General features: G+C 46.4%; 1 protein-coding gene across 2 annotated transcripts in view; it reads right to left on the bottom strand.

Annotated features, from left to right (window-relative positions):
• GNAO1 (G protein subunit alpha o1) overlaps positions 1-24,108 on the bottom strand; it is a 141,215-nt gene that overhangs the window by 48,825 nt on the left and 68,282 nt on the right. The window lies entirely within an intron of this gene.

Below are 24,108 nucleotides of genomic sequence, written 5' to 3'. Positions count from 1 at the left end.
TTCTCCTGGAGGATAGTGCTCTGACACAGCTTGGGTCCGGAAGATGTCTCAGATTTAGGATGGGAACGTCTAGACAGCCTTGGGATAGCTGAGTTCAGCCCTCCTGTAATAGTCCACAGTGGCTGATGCTTCACTTGTTTGTGAAGCAGGACACTCAAATTCATGACCCCCTCTGCTTGCTTTGCAAAAAGTAAATATTCCACAGCACCCACAGACTCCTTAAACCCTTGGGATGTTGACTAATCTGCAGAGCTTTTCTTTCATTGATTTGAAAATGTCTCATATTTCTACTAGCTGAAACAAACCCAATTATTATTGCTATAATTAACTGGAAAAGACGAGATCTTGTTCCTTGTGTATGTGCAGCAAACCTGTGAAGGCAACCTTCTTGTTTTACTACCTTGTCTCTTGTCTGCTAGACTGAACCCATTCTTGGCCAAATGCAGCTGGAAATCTTTGCCTTCCAGGGTGTTTGATCTAAGCTAGCAAGTGCAGACCAGAAATACAAATCTCGAGAAGGGAGTGCAGGCTCTGCCCATGCTTTGCTGAGTACAATTAGAAGTGCCATCATTGAGGAGCACCACAATAACCTTATTGTATGGATGGGAATGACAAGTGTATGACAGGGTCTGCATGGTCAGGATCAAAACCCTGTAGCCTCTTTGTTGAACACCGGAACTGTGGAAAAATTGCAGGGCACCAAACCAAAAGCACTGGAGACTGAAGCTTCTGGAGATTTCAGTGCTCAATGAAAGAGCCTCAGGTGCCTTGAATATCCAGCCTTTATGGGCTGAAGAAGTCTCAGTACTGTATGTCTCAGTACTGTATCCCATAAAACTTAATGGGGTGGACTCTATGCATTGAAGGCTTTATGAACATAAAATCTTTCTCACAGAGCACTTAACTTCATATTTTAGTGCCCAGGAATCCTCCCAGCCTTCTGTACAGACTCTGCTCATTTTGGAGAAAAAGTATTGGTGACTCACACCTCAAAGCCAAGACAAACGAAGAATCTTGAAGAGTTCAGTTAATTTCAAAAGCTTGTTTTCTGCCCCGGAGTGCTTTGGAAGCTGAGTGAATATTCATAAATCATCTGTATGGTTTGCCTGCCCTGCTGGAGCTGCAATTCTGCTCTTTTCACAGACTCTAAATGACATAAAACCTGCTAATGGCTGCGGTCTGCCTTGGCCCCATTATTTGTGCATGGGTGATGCAGGAAAAGCATCCATGCCTCCAGTCAGGTAGAAAGATGTCTTTCTATATTATCTTGACTGCTGCAGGTGTAAGTCACAGATCTGTCCATCTGTCTGCGATGGCAAAGCACATTTGAAGCTTTCCAGCTGTCAGGGGCATGGTCTGGGCTTCTTCTGAGTTTTGTGGATTTAACTGCAGACTGCTTTTTGCAAAACATCAGAGGGAATGGCACAGTCACCGTATTTTCTGTGCTAGGAAATAGCTGCATCACCTTTTCAACTACTGAGACTTGTGGCAGTTCCCTGTGAGTAAGACCCAACACAGGGGGTTTTTGAGCAGAAAACAGAGATGAACAGCAATGACAAGGCAAAATGGGAGTGACCAGACACACATTTCTGGTTGTGGTTATCTGTGAGTCTATGGGGCCAGAAGTGGGGCTGAGCACGTAGGGCAGGGGATTATTTTAGTGCATGCTCCTCTGCAGTCACTGTCCTCCCACAGCATGGACACCTGCCTGCAGGGCAGACTGAGAGTCAGCAGGCTGAAAAAGGGGAAGAACTGGAAGGAAAGTTTATTGCTCCTGCTGAACAGTAATAAAAATATTCCAGACTTGGTTTTATTTTGCAGAGTGAACCACTGAACTGTTGGTTTTACAGATCCAGAAAAAGCAGGTGAATTGAGTACTTTTAGAAATACCCCTTCCCCCTGCCAAGGTTGAAGTCCCCCTGTCAAGGAGCACGAGGCCATCCAGGAGTTCAGGCATTTGTTAAATGATTTAACGAGCAATTAAGGATCCAAGAAGAGAAGATACCCCTTTCTTTTCTCACTCTCCAGGCTGTGTCTCAAGCTGGGAATGACATTAAAATCTCCAACTCCCCCTGGGCCCAGCAGGTAGATTTTAAATACTGCCTGATTGACTTTTTCCTGCCTGCCTCCCCTGGGTCTGCTGCTCCTGCTTTTCCCGAGGTGAGAGGAGCCGAGCCTCCCGCCACGCTCTGCCTCTGTACTGCAGCCAGCAATTAAATAAAGCAAAACAAAACAGGCCAACCAGCCCCCCCACTCCCCTGCCTGGCAGCTCCCATCCGACAGGGTTGTCATTAATGAACATCATGGTGGTATTTCAGCTACCTCGGGAGCTAAAAATAGGCAGTGCTTGGCCCCTGGGATTGCTGGAAGGAGCTACAAAATGGTGCAGGGCTCATTCCACCACTGCTGCCTCTGCCTTTCCCAGCTGCTCTGTCTCCCATTTCCTTGGAGTAAGACATCTGGGAGGAGAATAAGAGGTCAGGCTGGTCTCCTTCATGCTGGTTCTTACCCAGCATGAGCATCCTAGCCTGTCTCTGCAGCATTCCCACATGTCCTGCTGCCACTCCCCAGTGGCTCACATTTTTCATAGCAAGTGAAACCCTAACACCTGAGCTGAATGCCTTTGGGCTGCTCATCATGGACAGTGGGATTTGTCACTTGGTGTCATTCCTGAATGCTGATTCCATCCACTTACAGCAGGAGAATTAAAGCTGGCTGGGCATGGCCTGGGGAGACAGCTGAGCTTAGAGACTGTGGTAACGTGAAATTATACATCCAGGCTTTAGACATCAGGCTGAGACCAAATAACTCTTTGCTAAAGAACAAACCTCCACTCTGGTCAGGGAATGGAGAGGGCTCTGTAAGGCCAGGGCAGGGTCTGAAATCCAGAGACAGATGTGAGTAAGAAGCTTGTAAACACAGCGGGCAGTTGGCATGTGTCATTCCTAACCCCAGGCTGTGGACCTGTGCACCACACTTTCAGTATAAATCCAGCTCCAAAGGGGATCAGTTCTCTCCCTAACATGGACATAACTGCAGTTATTTAATTGTCTCCCATATGTCACTGTCACCAAGCTCACAGCCTGTGCTCAGCATACAAACCTGTGACTCCATACAGCCCAATTAATGTGTTACCTGGCTGGGAGGGAGGGGCCCCTCCCTGCAGTCTGACACTACTGACACTTGAGTTTGGCACTGCAAGCAAGTTATTTTCCATCACACAGATACAGACCACCCCTAATTACTTGTTTCCTACCACCACCCATGACTGGTGCCCACGAAGATACCAGCAGAGCTGCACTATGAAGGTACCAGCAGAGCTGCTGCTGCCCTGGCTGCTGTAGAATCACACTGGAATAGGACCCAGGTCCCCATCTCTGGCTGTCCCTGGCTCTCAAATCCATTTAGTTGCCTGGACACTGACTAGGAGACTTCTTTTTTTTTCCTTTTCTTTTTTTCCAACAGGAATAGTTTTCTGGAAGGCAAAATTTAAGGCAGAGGCAAAACCTTGTGTGAAGCTCTGTGGTACAAATCTGCTAAACCCTAAAGAGCTGTGCTGTGTTACATCCACTGGAGATATGAGCTGGTGTGCCATATTGTACTGTCCTTTCCTTTTGGTGAACTAAATCTCAGTAAATATTAATTTTGTTTTCTGTTATTTACTCTGATTAATGATACTTGTCACTTAGCCTATCTCAAAGGTTAACCCTAGGGCAATTTCCTCTGGTGGCTGGTTGTTCCAGGAGCTGCTTCTCAGAACATTTCAGAAAATCCATGCAGTGGGGGGGAAAAGATAAGCACTGCAATGTGGCTGGTGGTACAAGGCAAATCAGCACAGGACCAGTCATCAGAAAGCAATCTCGTGAAAACAGTAGCGGCCATCATGAGTCATGAACCTGGGGGTAATCAAGCTGATGTCTTGAGATCATGCAGCATCCAAAAACGATGTCCTTGGAAGGGAACCTTTGTGGGGGACCCAGATCCTGACCTCAGGGCACAGCAGTACATATCTCTGCTTCTCCAGTGAGAAATGATGTCCCATAACTGCACAGCAGAACATGTCTCATAAAATGAAAACCTCCCCTTTCTCGTTACAGAGTTTCTCAGAAATATGGACCTGACTTCCCAGCCAAAGCCTGGTTACATTGCAGCAAAAGCCAGTGGTTTTCACAGCATTTCAGACTGAATAAATCCTGGAAACAAAATATGGCTGGTGAATATGCCTTCTTCCAGACACATCCAGAGCCCGCTTCAAGTCCACAGCAGTTTTTGCAGGCACTGAATAAATAGCTGCATGTATGACTCTCCCCCTCACTCTCCCTCTCTTTCTCACACATCTGTGTTTCAGAGCTGACCTCTCAATCTGTGGAAGTCTGTCTGGCATTAAGCAGCTGCTGTGCATTGTGGGAGAGACAATTTTCCTCCTGCACCCTTCCATCTACCCTCTGAACATTTAATTGAGGCCTCCCACCTTGGCTTGGCATTTGGCTTGCTGAGAGATCCTGGAAGGCTCTGAGCAGGTAAAAATCTATCCAGTGGCTTATTAATATCTTTAATATCTATCCCTTTGGAGATTACCTTGAGGTGGGCACCCAAACTTCCCCTCTTCATTCTCCTTAGCTGGAGGTGGAAATGCAAAACTCTGGATACAGATCCCAATGGTGTGGAAAGGGGCTAACACAAAAGCTCAGCCTAGTGCTCTCTAGCAGTTTGCATCACACAACAAAGCTAAGCCTAAAAAGTTAGGTTAGAGAGGGCTGCCTTTCCACAGGGTCACAGGAGCCGTCTACCCTCGTGTAAACCTCTCACAAAAAGGTTGGCTGACTTGGATACAGTTGCTGAAGGGCTGCTGTCTGTCTGGGAGCAGACAGACTCTTCTGGACAGAAAACATAACCTGACAGCCTCGATGACATCCAGATCTTCTCACGAGCTTGTGCTGTCCGGCTGGCAATTAGCACAGCTCTGGTTTCCAGACCCTTCTGGAGCCAAGATGGCACCATCACCTCTGACTGTCTTGGCCACACAGTTCTGTGTGTCTGGGAAGTGGTCTAGGTTCTCTAGCCTGAAACCTTGTTACAGCTGTGTTTTTTCTGTCTGCTGCTTCCTGTTTGGGGAGACATTGAGCAGGACTGATATTACAGATTATTATGTTTCTTACAGCAGGCCAACTGCTCTGTGTTCAGTATTGCCTTCATTCCCATTCTGTATGACACTGCAGTTGATTAATAAAATTTGCCAGCCCTTACGTGGGTATAACCCTCTTTTTCCCTCCTGCAACACATATAAAATAATATTCCTGGTTTGCTTGGACAGATGACTATCTGGCAATCCAGAGATAATGCACAGACTAAGCTTTTGGGCTGCCAGCTGGACACCACCATAGTAAGAATTCCTATAACTCCACATCCTCTAGAAAATAGTGGTTCATTCACTACTGGGGGAAAAACCCACGACCCAACAACACAGAACTCAACCTGCAAAGACAAGTAATTTCCTGAATTGGCTTTTTTTAGGAAATGCAGGATCCTTCCCTCTTCTTGAGGAGCTCAGAGAAGCTCCAGAGCTGGGCGAGACAAATGCAGTGGGTAGCTGGCCTGATTTTTCCAAGCAAGGATGGGAAAGCCAGAAAGCATGTGTTAAATGGTCTCAAAATAGGTCCTGACCCACTAGCTGCAAAGGCAGGAGAGAAAACAGCCCTCTGTCCATGCCAGTCCCCTCTATTTCAAGAAGAGGGCATCCCCAAGAGACCAAGAGCCACTGCACACTCCACCAGCATCGCTCCAAGAACAGGATGCTCTAATGGGTCCTCTGCCCTACAAGCACTGAGCAAAAGGGCTGGGTACAGCACCTGACAGCCCGAACATCATCCCTCACTGAGGACTTTCAGGCCGTGCAGGCACAGACAGCACTGCCCACCAGGGAGGGGATGAGAGAGACAGAGAGTCACAGATGGGGGACATTAGCCGCATGGCTTCATGCTCCGCAGGGAAGTGCTCTGCCGCAGTGCTGAGAGCAGGCTGGAAACGTGTAAAGATGAGAGAGCAAAATCCTTGCAGCTTATTGCCCTGCTCCTCTCCCTAATATCCTCTGCTGGGTAGAAGACCATAAAATGTAACAGCACTGGAGTATTTGTGCTGCAGCAAACGGCAGGGAAATGCCTGAGATGCCACAGTGAGAACACAGGTGGGGAAGCTGCGCTGGCTCCAGGCATTTGTAAAATAAATGGCTTTTTTCCATTCATTGCAATGCAGACAGTTGAGGATGAACAGAGTGGGAGTGGTGGTGATTCTCCAGAACCCACTCCAGGTTTGGGAATTCCTGATGGGTTTAGCCTGTACATCTTCCACTCTTCAAATGTCTTTAAGACTTTCTATACCAACATCCCTCTGGGTGACTGTGTTAAGAGTGGCAGGGCAGAGGGGACAGTTTCATTCCAAGCTTTCTCACCACAAAGGGGGAAGACAGGCTTTGTCTTTGGAACAGAAAGAGCAATCAACTCCTATAGTGGGTGCATTCCCAGGAGAAAGATTTTTTTAACATCTCTGGCTAAATGCCACTTGTGTGTGATAGTTTATAGGGCAGTGCCTTCCTGCTGGGAAGTCGTGCAGTGCTGGAACCTAATAATTAGTTTAATGCTCAGAGCTTGATGCTGAACGATGGGTGCTAATCTCCACTCTACAATTAATCTCACAGATTTATCAGTGCCTCTGTGATGAAGTACTAAACCTGTGGGTTACATTCATCTGTCCCTGAAGAAAGAGATGGTGTTTCAGCCAGAAAGAGCCCTGTTTCATTTTGTGGTCCCTTTTCACTTGGTGATCTCTGTTGAAGATATATACCTAAAGGAAAACAGGGAGAGGGAAAACCCCTCCCTTCGCCCCAACCCTGTTAAATTTCATCTCCCTGTTGTCTCTTTTCTTCTCATAACCCATAATTGCTTCTGTAACCCATAACTGAGATATCTGGGTAGGATTTTGTACTGCTCTCCACTGACAGAGCAGTCAGTGGGTTTGCTGTGCATACTTGAGCTTTGTGCCTGATGTGGGGAGGGAGGGTCTCAAAGTTATTTCTTGCATTGCTGATGTGACATTAGGCATCACAGCAGCCAAAGAACAGTGATTCTTCCACTTGGCAGCAGAACTGAAAAATTAGGTGGTGTAAAAAATCAGTTTAGGTGAAACACGGATTCTCCTGTGAACCCAAAATCCTCTGAAAAATTTAATTTCACATCCATCCAAAGCACTTGCCTTACATACTATCAAAATATTTTGAGCTATTTAGGTTCTCAGTATTGTTTTCTAGAAGTATGTCAAATTTCAAACAAAAATTCTGGGTTTGAATGAAAAGTTGGAAAAATTAAAACAAATTACTTTATCCTTTTAGGAATGCAAAATCCTCTTGAAAAATTCTCACATAATTTCCTCTTGTCCATGACTACATGTAGATTTTGACTGGAGTTGTAGATTTTAACTGGATCTGTAGATTTTGACCAGATTTTACTAATGTTTTTGGTTTATTTCAGACTACTTTTTAGCTATTTCATCAAGCATTTCTGTCCAGGTCTATTAATAAGTACAACAAGAACTTTCTCATCAGGAGTCCTTCATTCACAGCTTATTTTCTGTTTTAATTTCAGTTGTCACCACATCAAATTTTCTGGTTTTTGGTCCTGTGCTCTTTCACCAAATGTCCTACAAGATGATCAGTGCTGAGTTTTCCTTGCAACAAAGGGGTTTGCAGCAGTTCTCAAAGCAAATACTCGTGTGAGGTCCTGAGTAAAGCATGTGTTTCTTGTCTTTGCCTCTGCTGGTAACTTCTTGCATTTTGGTCTCTGGCTGTAACACAACCAGTGATGGAGATGCAGGGTGACCCCAGACAAGGGGGAAGGACTGCACACTGACACATGGCAGGTTCAGATCAGAAATTAGGGAGAAATTCTTCCCTGTGAGGGTGATGAGGCACTGGCACAGATTGCCCAGAGAAGCTGTGGATGCCCCATCCCTGCAAGTGCTCAAGGCAGGTTGGTTGGGGCTTTAGGCAACATGATCTAGTGGGAGGTGTCCCTGCCCATGGCAGGGAGGTTGGAATAAGATGACCTTCAAGGTCCCTTCCAACCTAAACCATTCTTCTAGGATTCCAGCCTACACCACTCTAGGTTCCATGATATTAACATTGTGAAGGGGATAGACTGAACAAGATGTAATTCACTGAGTGGCTGGTTAGCAAAATTTTGCCTATGACTTCTTACTACTACAATCTTTGTTTAAATTCTCTCCCTCTCAATTTCCAGGTGACCCTTCTCTGCAGGGAGGACCAGAGGAAGGGGTAGAGGAGCATTTGCCTGAGGTTCAGCTGTGAGTGGAAGCTGCATCTCATGGGACTGAGGTTGAGCAGTGACTGGTCGAGGAGTCTGTAGCTTCTTAAAAGGAGCCCCAGAGTTCAGAGCAGATGAAAGACAAAATTTTTAGTTCAATCTCCCCTGTGCTGCTGTATTTCCAGCAAAATCAAGACCTGGGTGCTTGTAACAAGCTTGGAGGAGTTCTTCCTTTGATCAGCAGGGATTACAGAGACTAACCTCCAGCAAGTTCCTCTTTACCGGAGCTGAAGCACAACACAGATTTGCTCACACATTGTTTCAGGTTGCTGCAGAGAAAAAATGTCCTATATTTTCCTTACAAGAGCATCAAGAAAGTTCCCCTTTGATAGGGGGAGGGTGGGACAGGAAGAAGAGAGAAGGAAAAGAAGAGGGAGGGGAAGGAACCTGTTGGGTTGAGTGTGAGCATTGCTATTCCAGGGGAAGCTGTTCTCAGAGATATTAAGAAGAACTTTATTTTTATTAACTTCTCTTTTCAGAGAAAATGGATAAATGGGACCTCAGGTGCATCATTAGATGAAAGGATAATTCATAAGGTAAGTGGCTGGCAGAGAAGTACCTTTCTAACAGCTTAACAAGGGTAGGCAGAAACAGGCTGGGGGGCTGGAACAAATCTTTGATGCTGTTGTGTATATTTATTATTTATTCTTCTGGCACAAATATAGCATCAAAGAATATCAAAACCAAAAAAAGCCCATAAACTGCTGTCACTGGATTAGTCCTACATCTCTGTAACCATGGCATCATGTAGTAACGACAGGGAAAATCAGCAACAATGGGAAAAAAGCACCCAGCATTTATGACACTTGTGAGGGTGAGGCAGATTTCTTTGCTCTGGTGAGGATGCACCAGAAAGGATAAGAAAATCTGGGAGCATCTTGCTAGCCTGGGCATCTGTGAAGCTCAGCTATGGTGGAAAATCCACAAAACAATGGAATTACTTCCTTGTGTGTAAGCCTATGTGATACAAATAGAGGATAGAGGGTGGATCCCCCTGAAACCCTTTGCTGCCACTACAGATTACCTCAAGCCCCATAGAACAGTGGGGATGGCACCAGTGCCTGCCTGTGGCCAAGAATGGAAATGGCTGCACCATCTCAGCCCCATGGTCGAGGCTCTCCATCACTATGACCTGCTGGTGCTCATCTCTGGGGGTGTGGCACTGCTAGTGCTCACCCTCTGTCGCTCATGTTCATCTATTTCAGTGCATTCCTTCCCTCCCCTCTCTGCTCCCTCTCTTTGTGCCACCCTCCCTGGGTCTGCAGCTGCTGCAGTGGGAAGTTCTCCCTGTACAGAGGAGAGGAGTGTGCTGACATGAGTAGCAAGGCACGAGCTTAATACTGGACTGATTATTTCTTGGAAAATTATATATATTCACTCTTTTCTGGAATACTTTGGCTAGATTGGAAATATTTCAAGTACCATCCGGGGATTAGGGAGCTTCTTTTAAATTGCATTTATTTTGTTTCTTTTTTTACATCTTTGCAGAAAAAGGAGTAAAAGCCTCCTGCAAAATGTCTTCCGTGGAGGGACTGGGATTTGGCAGTGTCATGCAGTGATGCCAGTGGATAATGGGATGTGATAACAGTACAGCCTGACTGCCTCCCAGAGCCCCTTTGCAGAAAGGGTCAGACTTCTCCTGCAGACAGATTTGGGGCAGAAGTAACCAGCATTCTGCAGCTATCCAGCTGGGAGCAAAGCTCAGGCTTGGGGTCTGTTTGTGCTGCCCTGGACTTGCCCAGCAGCACAGAGCAGAACTGCCAATAAAAACTTGGAGCATAGATTTTCACAGCTGCCTGATGGGTCTAGAAATCAGATTTCTTCTAAAATAAGCAGCCCAGGCCTGTAGTCACCATGTCCATCTCGGCAGCAGAGTGCACAGTGGGTCCCTCTATGACACAGCCAGTTAGTGGGAAAGTGAGAAACCCCAAGAAATCAAAATTCTCCTATTCCTAACTCCTCTTTATTTTTCCTTCCTGGTTACTTTGGCTTTTTCTCTCCTGCAAGCCTCTCTCCCTGGTACTACTGTGGCTCTACCTGCCTGCAGCCATCCCAGCCTCAGGAACAGCCCTGCCTGTGCAGCACTCTCTGGAGATGCCATTTCTCTCGCAGGCATTCAGCCGATGGTGCATCGCAAAAAAAATATCCCCAGTGGAGTGAATGATGCCAGCAAGACTCTTGCCTTCCCTCCACCTCCCAGGGCTACTTTCTGCCTTGGCTACGAGCCTGCTGCATCTTTGTGTGGTTAATAAAAATAACCTAAAAGTACTCGGGAGCAGACAGAGCAATCCCAGAGACTCCAAACATCTAAGGGGCTTTGTTTCCAAGGCAACATCTTGTCTCCTAGCTGCAAAAGGCCACGGGAATGAAGGCAGCCTATGGAAAATGAATAGCTAAATGACAACAACAACAAAAAAATCTGCTGGGGAGCATTTCAGAGAGGGAGGGGCGTTCATAGGGGGGCCAGGAAAGAGCGAAGCTAAACAAGCCAGGAGTAGCTGCACAGAGCATGCAAAGGGACAGGGTGCAATTCATCTCATGAGAAGCTCAGTCCTGCCCCCATTGAAATGCAGAGCACCACTTCCACAGACTTAATGGGAGCAGGGGAGCTTGCACAAATCAGCTATTCTTTTCTTTCCCCCCTTTTTTAAGCTACAGTGTTTGAAGATTGGAGCTAGTTAAAAATAATCTATTGTCCAAGGCAGAGACTTCCCCGGTCCCAGGAGCTCCCCAGCCAGGGCTGCAGCTCACTATTGATTTTGGCCACCCTAGTTTCCCACTGCCAGAGCTGCCTCCTCCCTCCACAGCCCAGGGCAGTGAGGCAGGAGGGAGGAGCCAGAGCACCAGAGCATCCCTTCAGCTCTTCCAAGAAAGAAACATGTTTTCCCCCATTTTCCAAGGTTTCCAGAGCCATGCAGTGTGTTACTATCTGTGTGCAGTCCAAGTTGCAGTCAGTTTTTTCACTATGGCTGCAAGGGTGGTTTTGCTCTCACAGCCTTTTGAGCCAGCTGCCCAGAAGCAGACTTACAGCATCATGCCCCCCATGTCCCCACCATGACACCCATGGCTCCTGTCTGACACCACCCTCCCCTGATGAGGGCAGGCAGGCAGGCAAGTCTGGGGCTCCACCACGGTGCATTTAATGTGCAAGCTGCCCTCAGGTAAGTGACTGCTGCAGTCAAATGCTCCTGGGATCACTTACGGGATTGATATCAGACAGGGAGGGGAGAGGCTCCCCATGCCAGCCTGCAGATGCACTGCTCCTGTCTTTCCACTTCCTCATGTCTCATGGGAGTGCCTAAAAGCTGAGCATCATGATGCCAAGTGAGCTGCCAGAGCTTTTCCTCTGTGTCCCAGGAGGCAGCACGGATGCCCTGGGAACATGACAGGCATTGGGTCAGGAGCTCCTCTGAGCTGAGCTCAGCTCCTCAGCAGCACGACCTGCTCAGAGCTCCACCGTGCCTGAAGTGGGCTCCCAACACAGCAAGGGGAGAAGGAGGGGCCTGGGCATTTCCCTGGGGTGGCCAGGAGGGGTTGAGGACATTAGGGTGTGTTGGTCCTGGTCTCTGCCCTGGGCTGGAATCAGCCTTGGGCTCAAGCTCTCTCTCTCCTTTCCTCGGAGACTCTTTGGGATGATGAACAACTCAGCCATTGATGTCCTGCTTGATGTCAAAACATTTTATTTAACTAATGTTTTTTCTTTGTACCTTCTCTCAATCAATACCATGTGAACGAGAGGTTCCCAGAGGGACAGCTGATGGGAAATGCTCACCTCACACTTTTTTTTTCACACCCTCTGCTGTGGGCAGAGCCAATTCATCCACATGGGATGGATGGATGACTGCTATTTATTATTCATCTTGGTATGTGGAGCAGAGCCTCTGTCTGAGCAAGTTTTGAGATTATGAGGATTGCTTCTCACTCCTCCTCCTTGAAATGGTTTTAAATTTAGCTTAACTTCAGGGAATTCCTCTGAAATTGCCCTGGAGAAGCAAGGCTGGAATTTGGTTCCTATAGCTCTGCCCAGAGCTGGAGGGCTGCCATGGGAAGCCTGCCTGCAGGGAAATAGAGCTGGCCTGTCTGATGTCACCACCACTCCCTATGGGCAGTGCTGGTGTGTCACCCTCCCTGATTCCTGCAGAGCAGTGCAGGGTCAGGAGGCACAGGCTGCTGGAAAAGAGGGGGCAACCAATCTGACCAGTCATTCTGTTCCTCCTCTTCCCAGGGGACATTCAGTGGGGGAAAACACAAGCAACAGGGAGCTCCTGGGGATCAAGGATGGACCAGTAGGGATGAGACTTGATTTAAGAATGGGGAGAGTGTGGGACTTGGATGTTTGTATCAAAACCACCACAGCCATTTTACCTTCTTGTTCCCATTTAATCCTTCTTGCAAGTACCCACTGAGAGTACTGTGCACTTAATAAATTTCTATCCCAAACTCCTTTGCTGTGTTCCTGGATCACCTTCCACTGCCAAAACTTTCATCCCTACATGGCTGAACTTCACTTCTACATGAAATGATTCCTACAGATCACACTGATTTTTCACTTGCAAATACTCTTGGACCACTTTCAAAGCACTCATCCCCACTTAACCATGACATAAATTGTGCAGTGCTCTCTGTACAACTGACTGCCAAAATAGTTCAAAATATGAATACAGGAGCTGAGATTTTCCAAGGTACTTGGTATTGACCTAACCTGATTCACGCTGGGCTTAGCAACAGGGAACAATAAATGTTCCTGAAAATCCCATTGCTTGGACATAATGATAGAGAAAATAGACTTTGCAGGATACATTATTATTGGCTTGTTAAAAATTCTCACCTAGATGTCTTTAAAAATGCATCTGCTCAGGTCGTTAATGGCATTTGCATGGACAGTCTTGTCATTATGTCTGAATGAATAAATAGTATTGATTTATACTATAATAAATTTATAGAATGAGTTAGAGCTAAATACAGCCAGCTGGGTGGCTGTATTATACTTCTTTGGAGTATTCGCTGGCAAGTGTCTCATGTTTTGGTTTTTCAAGAGGACTGAACAGGGGACAATAAACCTGTTACCCTTGGTCCTAACATGACCCTGCCCTTCATTTTCTGTGCCACTCTTCTGCTTCAGGTGGCTTAGCCCACTGACTTGGGCTCAAAAGACACACACACTCAGGCTGGCTTCCAGACCCTCAGCCAGGGATAGACAATACACGCTCACATCTCCACAGATAGAAACTGTCAAGCTTTCAACTTGCCTTTGAGCTGATATCTTCAGAGTAATAGGTCAAGCTGGAAATGCATTTCCAACCCATGTCTGCCTACCAGGAGCAAGCTCTCCTTCACTCTTTGCGAGCCACAGCACTCAGTAATGAGGCCATTGATGGAGCAGTGGTATGTTCTTTTGTCCCTGCCAAAAACCCTGCTCTCTCCTATTCAACTCAACAAGATGTGAAGCCCCGGTTCTGCCAAGTGTCTTTTCAGCTGCCAAAGGAAAAGGAGCTAATCAAACGAGGAAAAGAGCCCAAGTACCAGGCTCCATTCCCAGCTCAAAGCCTGTGGATACAATGCCCACCAGCTGGACCAGTCGGCTCTGAGCAGCTCCTGTTCTGCCCATCCTGGGCTGAGAGCTGTGGGCTCTGCTGCTCCCGGTCCACATTACTGCTGCCTCAGTTCCTGCCTTGGAAAGCTGCTGCATTGATCCCTCTCAAGGCACACCACAGCCTGTACTTGTTAGTCCTTTATTTTTTCTTAAATTCTGTTCCACAATGCCAGCTTCCTATCTCTCCCCTCCTTATTTCCCACACAAGGAGAAAAGCCTCATGCTGTGCCTTTCATGTCCCTTGGCCTGTCAGTGGGCAGCACCTTTGAAGTCATCTTTTTGACCTCTGTTTCGAACTCTGCAACTCAAAACATTTTCTCTGTAAGAAATGGGAGGAGACTGCTGGTTTTCAGTGTCAACATTTGAAACAGCATATGGGTCGTTGTCCCGTAGCACTGCTCAGTCAGTGATGCTCACAGACCTGGCTGGGCAGTGCCTGACAGTGGCACTGCTGTGGTGGTTCTGCTGCTGCTCCACATCAAGTTACACCACGAGGGTGGGGTTTGCTTTTGGCCGCATCCTGATCTGCTTCTCCACAACATTCTTCCATCTCTTCATTTTTAGCACTGGCATTAAGTATTTAGAGCATAAAATGACTAATTTGCCTCTGCAGCCGCTATGCGTTGAGGCCATTTGGGAATCACTGAAGTTATTTGCCACCTACAGCCCAGTGAGTTTTATAAAGGGATCATACATTTCCATACTACTTCTTCCTTCCAACTACTTATTTACCATGGAGCCACCACTGTGACAATGACTGGGGGGCATTAACCTCTGCTGAGGTTAAATGTGGAGGTTATTGAACAGCCTGCTTAGAACACACAACAGTTTAGGATGGGAGGTGAAAATGCTGCTTTGCTAAATGAGTAGCACCAAGTTATCTGTTTCAGCTGGAGCTGCTCCAGTGCTTTTGGCATTTCTAGAGCTGATGGACACCGCAAAGAATATTTAAGGAGACAAAAAGTAATCTGCATGCTTTGGAGGTTGGCCACAGCGTCATTGTAAATGCCTCTCTGCTCTAGTAAAAAATGCCACAGGCCCTTCAAAGGTCATGGGCGCTCAGCTGCTTGGGGTCACATCTCTCCTGCCAACACAGGGCTCCTCACACTGAGGAGAGAAACAGGCCAGCTCTGAGGTGGGGAAGGATGCAGTATGCTCAGCAGCCCTGCATGCCTCCTCTGACACTCTCCTCCCTCAGTGGAAAGCCTGCCTGAGCAATCTACTCTTGGGTGCATTGATCCTGGCTTGGCCAGAGTCGCTGGAGGAGGGGACAGCCTTAGCACTGCCATTCCAAACCATTCCAAACCATTCCAGGCTGGTGATGTTGCTGACACAGTGCTGGTGAGACAGGGAGCAGTGCCATGGGGCCGAGCTGGTGAGCAGCACAGTGCTCCCCAAACCCAAACACAGCAAAAACACATGGGGTTGGTCAGTGTCAGCAATGGTGCTGGAGCTGCATCACAGAGGGGTCAGCAAAGCCACTCCTGATGGACCTTTGGCTGCTCATGCTGAACCCTGTCATGGCTACCCCATACATCCCTCAACTGCAGCACCAAGGTGCTGGGGCTTCGATGGCCTTGCCCTGCTGTGATGTGAAGGTGGCACAGGAGCTTTCCAGCAGCTCTGCTCCCAGCATCAGCATGGGAGGTGAAGCTGGGGACATGCCACTTGTGGGCCCACTCTCCCTCACAGCCCATGATCTTCACAATGCAAATGGGCCCTCATCACCTCTGTTTTGGCTCATTCTTTAGCTCCAGGAAAAACTCTTCTGCTCTCTGGCTGCATCCGTAGTTAATGCCTGCTGAGGGCCCAAGACATGAGCCTGTGGCCTTTCTCTAGAGGCTTAGCTGAAGGGGTCATGGTCTACAGCAGGGAATATTGTGTCAACCCAGTTTATTGTCGTGGGTGTGTGAGTCTTGCCTTCAACACTCACGTGTGAGCTCTGCATGTTGCTGAATTAGGGATAACAAACTCCTAAGGAATGCTGTTTTGCAGGGAACATCCTTCTGAGCTACAGTGTCAGGCACTGGTGCCCTTCTCTGTCTGATATCTGTGCCCTGGACAAAGCTTTGCCAGCTCCATGGCAGTGCTGTCTCCTCACCTCTGGCCATGCTACCTTCACCTGCCCATCCAACACCAAAACAGAGTTTGTGTGATGTGGTATCTTACCTGCTTTCACTGCACTCTAGCAAGTTTTCTTTCTTTTCTCCATTTCTATGAGAAGCTGTACAAATCCTGCTCCAGCATTAGGGCCTTGTCAAACAAGTGAGTAACACCCATGCATGACCTACCCCACCAAACTTCCCATCCCACTGCTCCAGGCCAGCCTGAGGGACTCATAACCTCACAAGCTTTTCCATTTTAATGTGAATGGTCCTCATCCCCCAGCTGGGGTAATGAACACTGGCAGGAATTTTCTGTGTTCGTAAATATTTCCCTGCTACTGTGAAGAGGCTGTTTTTCCCATTCTTCATATCAGATGAAGATAGCTGTTCTGCCAGCTCACCATGTAAATTTAATAGCATTCCAAAACCTCTGTCCTACATAAATATGAATGTATTTCATCCAAGAAGAACCTGTTATTGAAGGAGCTGCATTGCTAAATCATTCAGAAGGTTATTGTTTGAAGTACTTGCAGTCAACGGTGTCTTGGCAATTACAGCTCAAAAAGGGAGGGAGGGTGGAGGAAAAGAGTGAGTGGGGATCATGGAAACCTCTTTAAATGAGGGAGCTTATGTACTGAGATCATCAAGGTATAAGCAGGGCATTGCCAACCAGCAGGTCTGGCCCCAGGAGGATAGGCCAGCTGCAAGCAGCTCTACAAATTATTCACTGGCAATTGCTTTCTTGCTGCTGCCCTGACTTATTTACACTCCAAAAATTTCTGAAGTGTGTTTATTTAAGAAAGATAAATCCAGAGGCTGTGGAAGGGGAGAGGAGCTTTCCAAAGAAATCAGGCCCTGGCATGACACAATTCATTTCACTCATTAACCCCTCCTCACAAGGAATACACTAAGTGCTTATTCATTATGCATCATCAGGAAATTCTGATTTGATGGAAACTGAAGGTTAAAAGGCATTTCTGTGCTTTTCCTTACTCCTTACTGTCATGCTGGAAGATGGAGAGATATCGTGGAGGTGGGGAAAACTGGGGTAGTGAGAGCCCCTGTACCCTGACACCGAGTGCCACAGTGCAGATGGGAAAAGCTTCACGGTTGCAGAAGGACATGTGTTCCCTTGACGAGAATGTCTCTTAGTGAATTCAAGCATTTCCACCCTCTTCAGTAAATTCCCTAATTTATCTGAACAGTTTGTGTCATCAGTACACAAACCCACCCAAAATCCTCACCTTCAGCCCTGTTAAGAAACAGTTTTGAGTACTGCAAGAACTTGGAGAAGGCACAAGGTCCAAACAGGGACTTTGTTCAGGCACTACACCTTTCTAAGTTTGGAAACCAGCAGCTGTCAGACCTCATCGTTTCAAAGCTGATTTCAGTTATTTAATTGATGATGCAATTGTAGATACCTACATCTCCGTCCTTTACTTTTTACTGATTCATCTGTTCCTCAAGCAAATGTTTAAAATTAATTTGCTTTTTTTACACCTGCAAGTTGCAAGTCTTATATTTTAAGATGTCAGTCCCATCTTTTGGAGGGCAAATGTTTATCTGCTCATAACAAGGTGAGTGTATATCACAGCTGGCTGTAAGAGATAAAAGCCTTATACTCTGCAAAAGTGTCATTTGGGAGCATGTACCTCATAGAGAGGAACCCCCACTAGCATTTTGGAGATGTCCATCATGGCCATTGTTCTCCTGGCTTTGGTGCAAGGCATCTAAGACTGATGCCTGGAGCAGCCCAGGTCTCTTGGGTTACCACGGGATGACAATGCTGTATCATTTTGCTGTTGATCCAGCTCCAGATAAGAAGTGGTTGTTTTCTTGTTGCTTTGCTCCTCCATGTGATGTTGTTCAGCCCTTTCTAACAGCAAAGGTTAGGACCCCATCTTGTTTTTATTTTGGTTCAGCTGCATGGATAATTCATATGAAGTGGTCACTCCCAGTGCTGCTGCTGGAAAGGCACCTCTGACACCACTGGCCTAGTCCTTCTGGTGCTTGAACACCATGTACTTGTTTTCATGATGAGTGAAAGATGTCTATCAGTTCTGCTGAAAGCTCTGCTGAGCTGCTCAGGGTTCAGAATTTTGTTTTCTGGCAACAGGCTTTCATAGTCAGATACTCCTCAAACATTGCAATAGGATGAAGATATTAAAAAGACAATTTAATTTTGGTCTCTCTGCTGATAAGTCCAGTGGGAATTGTCACTTACTCAAACTTTAATGTTTTCCTTGTAAATTTCAGTAAAATCAGTAATTGGTCTGATAATTGAATTTTCAGATCATGTGTCAAAGGAATAATGACATGCATGGGATAAGTAGCAGTCTGCCTCTGGAAGCCCAAACATCTGAAATGGAAAATTCTGCAGAATTTAGATAAAGATTTGAATATACTGCTGTGGAGCTAAGAATAGACCATATTATTTATATCGTCAAAGGAAGCAGCAGAAATCACAGAGATCTTCAGAGACTGAAGATGCTCAGACAGTTATGCACAGGAATTGTGCTCGCGGAGCTGACGCGGAAAGTTACTGACGTCTCAGCACAGGCACGCTGCTCCCAGAGGGCCCCATGGACCAGGCAGCATTTCATGCAGAACAGAAATGCCAGGCTTTTCCCTCCTGGAAGACACACTCAGGGTATCTTCCAAGTACCTGGGCAGAGAGTGGGGAGTAACGTGCCCATGCCCCACCAGGTGTATCTCCCCTGCACTGAAGTCCCTGTGTGCTGCATTGTGTCCCACGTTTCCAATGCAGAGACTAATTTCTGACATTCATTAGTGTTTTCCTGTTGAGTTATTCTCAAGGTCCATTCCTTAATAGGAGGTGATTTCTAACTAGATTGGAGAATAAATGAAGCAGCTAGTGAGAAAAATTCAAAGCATCCTTTCAATTAAAAATAAAATAAAATATAGGCTTCATAGCCATAACAGATGCCTGCATTTCTCTGACGTTCACATACTTTAAGAACTGTGCCCCTCTCTCCTGGGACCATGACAACAACACTCAATTTTTCCCGTACTTCAGATGCTTTCAAGCCTGGAAGCATTTCCAGAAGTACAATAAATGCCTGCTTTCAGCCCGTGTTTAATTAATCTTTATTTTCTCCCAAGCATGTTTCTTGTCTCTTCACTGACACTTTCCACCTTCTCCTCTAGTTCACTATCTCCCAAATTTAAGATGACCACCTCCAGCCCTGAAAAACTATAGATGGAGGAGTCCTGTTTCCTCTCTCTCAGTTTGTGCCTTCGGTAACTTTGGTGAAATTGCTTCTGCTCACATTAGAATACAGGAGAGGAGAATGAGAGCCCATGAGCCCACTCCTGCTGAGTCTGTGTGATACCTTCTTCCATCAAGTCAAGGCTCCAGGGACGTGTGAGATGGAGGCTGGAGCGTGCCCGTGCGCAGGGGTAGGAGACAGATGCTGGGTGGGCAGCACGGCTGCAGTCTGCTCCGAGAGGCTCAGGTGCCAGATGAAGGATCTGCTTTCCTGGGAGGAACAGACAGTGCCAAGCACATGCTGCATCCAGGACTCTCCCCTGCAGAGGAGGGGAGCAGGGGCTGTTCTCACACTGCACTACGTGGGTGCCACCAGCCTCTTCAAGGAAATGCAGTCAACACTTGCAAAGAAGGTGATCACTCATCGCTCTCATCAGCTTAGGTGTGGAGGGAGAGATGATATTCACACTAATTCAGGCTTTTATTTCTTTTTCTTCTTTTTTTTTGACATGAGATGTCTTATATGGCTTTGCCAATCCTATGTCCATCAGAGCCAGCTGGATGCTGGCATTTCTCCTCAGTGCCATGACAAGAACTTACACTGGTTTTGCAAAACAAATGTGCCAACAGATTTTGGCAGGTGTTTCTCCCCATGCCCTGTTTAGATAGGATTAGGTTCTCTCAGTTCAGCAGTATCAAATGTTTGCACTAGAGTAATGGCAAAACATCCTCTTGTATTTTTTTCCTTAAATTTTAATTTTCCTCTCACTTCCATTTATCAGCTAAGCATTGGTATTGCTATGTAGGAAAAATTAAGACAGTCAAATTGTTCTGCTCAGCTTTTCACTGTCAAATATTCCAGCAGAACCACCTTTCCTGAAAACGGTGGATTTTGAAAAATCTGCATTTCTAAACAGAAAATTACTTCCAGGGTAATAAATAAAATGGGATAGAGTACATATGCTGGCATTAGCTCAGCTCCTTCCATCTCGGGGAAGGGGAGTTGTTTTAAAATTCTATCACTTGGATGTGCAGGAAAAAATGGCTCTGATTTGTTTTGATGATTAAAATGTCCAGAAATATCAGTTTCCTGTCCATCATTCAGAGCGTGTTTATGTCAGACAGCAAGATGAAGGAAAGTTTATCCTTGAACAGTAACAGAAGACCAAGTGACTGGCTACCTCCAGCTACCAAGGGCCACTTGCCACTGCTGGCCTTGGTGGTCATTTCCACACTACAACCAACCACTGTGTCAAGGTTAAAGGCTTACAGAGTTGTGAACACATTCATCTGCAGACACAGAAATCCGTAGGTAATTCCTTATTAATGGCTCCTACTGCTGTAAATACCAGGAATTTTATGCTAACTGATCCATCAGGCAGGTATTGCTGACAGCTTTTAAGTAGCAAAAATGCTGTTACTCTGATGATGGTGAGCATCCCCAAGTAGCACTGTGTGATTTTGCTGTGGGGATAGGAAGCAATCCCTGGCATCATCCTTCAGTATTACATTGATGATGTTACCTACATGTTACTGGGAAGAAAACATGGTCCATTTACTACATTTCAAGTGTGAGATGGGCAAAGAGAAGGGGCTCTGTAGTGGTTTAACAGTTCACAGCATCCTCAAAGGGTCACAGCCATGCTGTAGGGCCAGGAGAGCTCTTGGGCTGCTCAGGTTCCCTGGTCACTGCTGGTACCAGGCATTGTGGGAGGAAAAGAAAGGGTGGTTGTGTAGCTCTGAGACACACATGGAGAAGTAGGTGGTTTGCAGGCAGTGACAAAGAAGTGATGGAAGGAAAGGGTGCTCTCAACAGCAAATTACTTTCCAGAGTCATATGTGTATGACTGCACTCTGGGCAGCACCAGGGATGTGTCTTTACCCAGAGCCAGCTCTTCCCCCATGCAGTTCACACAGCAACCATGCTTTTCCAAGAAAATGTCAGGGGAACATACTGCTGTGATGGCCTAAGCTGCATTCATTCCTCATGCATTCCTGGGGAGCCTGGCAGAGATAAGCCCTCCTGAGCTAGTGGGCAGCACACACACAGGGGAGCACTCCTGCATTTCCATGGGGCACACACAGCCAGGCTCAGCAGCTGCAAACGCACCTCACATGAAGCCAGAGCACTGAACCCACCTTCCAGAACCCTGCAGGCTCATGGAAGAAAAAACAGTGGGAAAGGAACAAGTGTTAACAAACTGACAGATGTTGCCAGTAGCATCACACCAGAGAGGTGTGGGACCCAGGAATCGTGTCTGTGGGTGACTGCACATCAGTCAGGTGGGCTGGGGAGCAGACCCTGTGCTCACAACCAATAACAGCTACAGCAAGTCTCAGCCTAAGGATGGTCTGTCAAATGTTTTCGGCCCAGTCTGTGGAGAAAGTTTTTTGTCAGGTGATTACACAGCCAGTACTTCTCATCTGCTAATGATGGTTAGCAGAGCCACATTAAAGGAGAGACTGCTCTACCAAAGGGGCTCTTGCTCTGAGGGACTGAGCAGTGCAGGATTCTGAAGGGCTGACCAGATGCAAGGAAAGCACCTCTCTGTTGTCTACCAAAGTCAAGGGCTCTATGCAATGGAGAGGATACATCATGTTCAAATGTAGTAATTAGGGCTTCTGTTAGAAAATCTATACTCTGCTTTAAGGGACTTCTGACAAGCAATAACAGGAGATTAGGCAGAGTACAGAGGGGCTCTGAAGCTCCCGACAGCACAGTTATTGTCTTTAAGATGAAGCTGTTGATAGGCAACCAAGTTAAAAGTTGGCAAGATACAGCTGATGTCTTCTCCTTTACTCTCATCCTTCTCTTCTAACCCTTTTACCGTCTAACTCCATTTAATAGGTGCTCTAAAACAGTCACCTCTCTAAATGTGGAGAGGGAAAAACTGTCCATTTTTTAAAGGTTACCCAAGTTATCTATCCCTGGCCAATTCTGTCTGGAACCTGACTGCTCCTCTCCAGCCACCTGTTTGTCTGGAGGCAGCTTTGTGCTTCTCTGAGCACAGAAGGACCCAAGTCATGGCTTTGAGACTAAGAATCGAAGTTTTAGACACTTTCGATAGAGAAATAAGCTCTTCACAATAAAGGCTTTTCTGGGTTCTGGCTGAACTGCTTGGGCATTGCAGCAGTGTTGGAGGAACTTCAGGTTTTAGGGTTCCTGCAACTGAGAGCAGTTAGGAGCTCGGCCACGGAGGAGAGGGAAACCCCAGTATGAAATCTAAGCCCTTGTACTGCTTTTTAAAAAGTTCCTAAAGAAGTGGAAAACAACCAACTGTTGTTCCAACAAATAAAGTTGGAAGTTGGGAATTCCTTGGGAACTCCTCTGACCTTGACTTCTAAAAGCCTTTTTTATACCTCTTTGTAGCTTGTTTTTGCTCTCAATCATACTATTCAGATCCTGCTTTGTGTATGTGCTGTTTCCCTGCTCACCTTCTGGAAATGTGAAGCTGACTTGCCACTCTAAGGCTGTTCAGCAACCCACTGGTGAGATCCAGCCACAAAACCTGTCCATCAGACAACCCCATGGTGGTGCCCAGTGTGCCAATGGTAAGTGCCACAGGGAGCGTGCAGGAACAGCAGATTTCAACCTGCTGCATCCTAACTTCACACATTGTACAGTCTGAAAGCCCTCTTTACTCACTAAGCCTAATTGCACAAACCATAAAAGCTTCCACTCTTGCTCAGTGGCAGCTCTGGAACTGACTAATCCAAACCCTAAGTGCTACCCAGCCCTTCCAGTGATATAGATTTGGATTCAGGTATTGGAAGTTCCCAGCTGGCAAAACATAAGAGCTTGTAACTTTTAAAGTCTAGTAGGCTGCTGTCTTTCAATGCCTGTGTATGAAGGGTGTGAGGCTTGTTACTTGTTGGTACTGAGTCATTGGGATGCAGAACTTGGACTAAAACACTGGGAAAGTTCACAGCTCCAAACTGTCCTGACCCCTACGACTCGGGATGCCTGTGTAAGCACTATATGAAATGTAACTTTAAGGTCAGGTTCAAAACCTTAAGATTCCAGCACTGTGAGAAATAACTTGAAAGAGTTTGGAGAAGTAACTGCAAGAGTTTAGAGGACTAATAGGAAGTAGAGACAACTAAAAGACACCCAGCATCTTTGAAAGCGGGAGAATCTCAGGATGTGGCAACTGAGTGGGCAAATATTGCAACAGCCTCAGATGCTCAGAGATTTTCCCACCCACTACTGGGCAAATGAGTTTGGAAACCTCAGCAATGATCCTGTAGACCACCAAAATGAAGTGCTCTGTGAGAGACCACTTACAGAGACAGAAATCCCTGAGGTGCTTCAAACCTCATTTCAAATTCCCAAAGTAACACAGCAAAGGCAAAAGGGAGTGGTAAAATTGAGAAATGTGGGGGACAAAAGGCAGAAAGAAGAATACAAACCCAAGAAAAATAAATATTGAGTACTGTCTCAGTTCTGAATTTTCTTCAGTGTACAGAGCATACTCTGCTGGACTTTTTCTTTCCCTGCCAGCCTGGCATAAGCCCAAATTAAAACTAAAGCCTATTTTTCACAATGCAGGTTTTTCCCCCCTAATCTCATCCTTTTACTGGTATTGGACATGGGTAGCTAATATAATCAAAGGAAGTAAGCCCTAGAGTGAAGCTTGGAGTAAAGATCAGGAAAGCAAAGGTTATGGGAGGTGGGAATGGTCACTGGATGCTTGGACAGCTTGACATGATTGACCTCATGGGGAAAAAACTAGAAGGGAAGCCATAGGGTGTTGAGGGAAAAGAAATAGCAAAGGAGGTTTATTGTCTTCTTGCACACATGCACAG

Source organism: Sturnus vulgaris, chromosome 12 (assembly GCF_052056855.1).
Source record: "Sturnus vulgaris isolate bStuVul1 chromosome 12, bStuVul1.hap1, whole genome shotgun sequence".
In the NCBI taxonomy this organism is placed as follows: domain Eukaryota; kingdom Metazoa; phylum Chordata; class Aves; order Passeriformes; family Sturnidae; genus Sturnus; species Sturnus vulgaris.
Note: the sequence above shows the minus strand (reverse complement) of the source record. Positions and strands in the feature narration are given on the sequence as shown.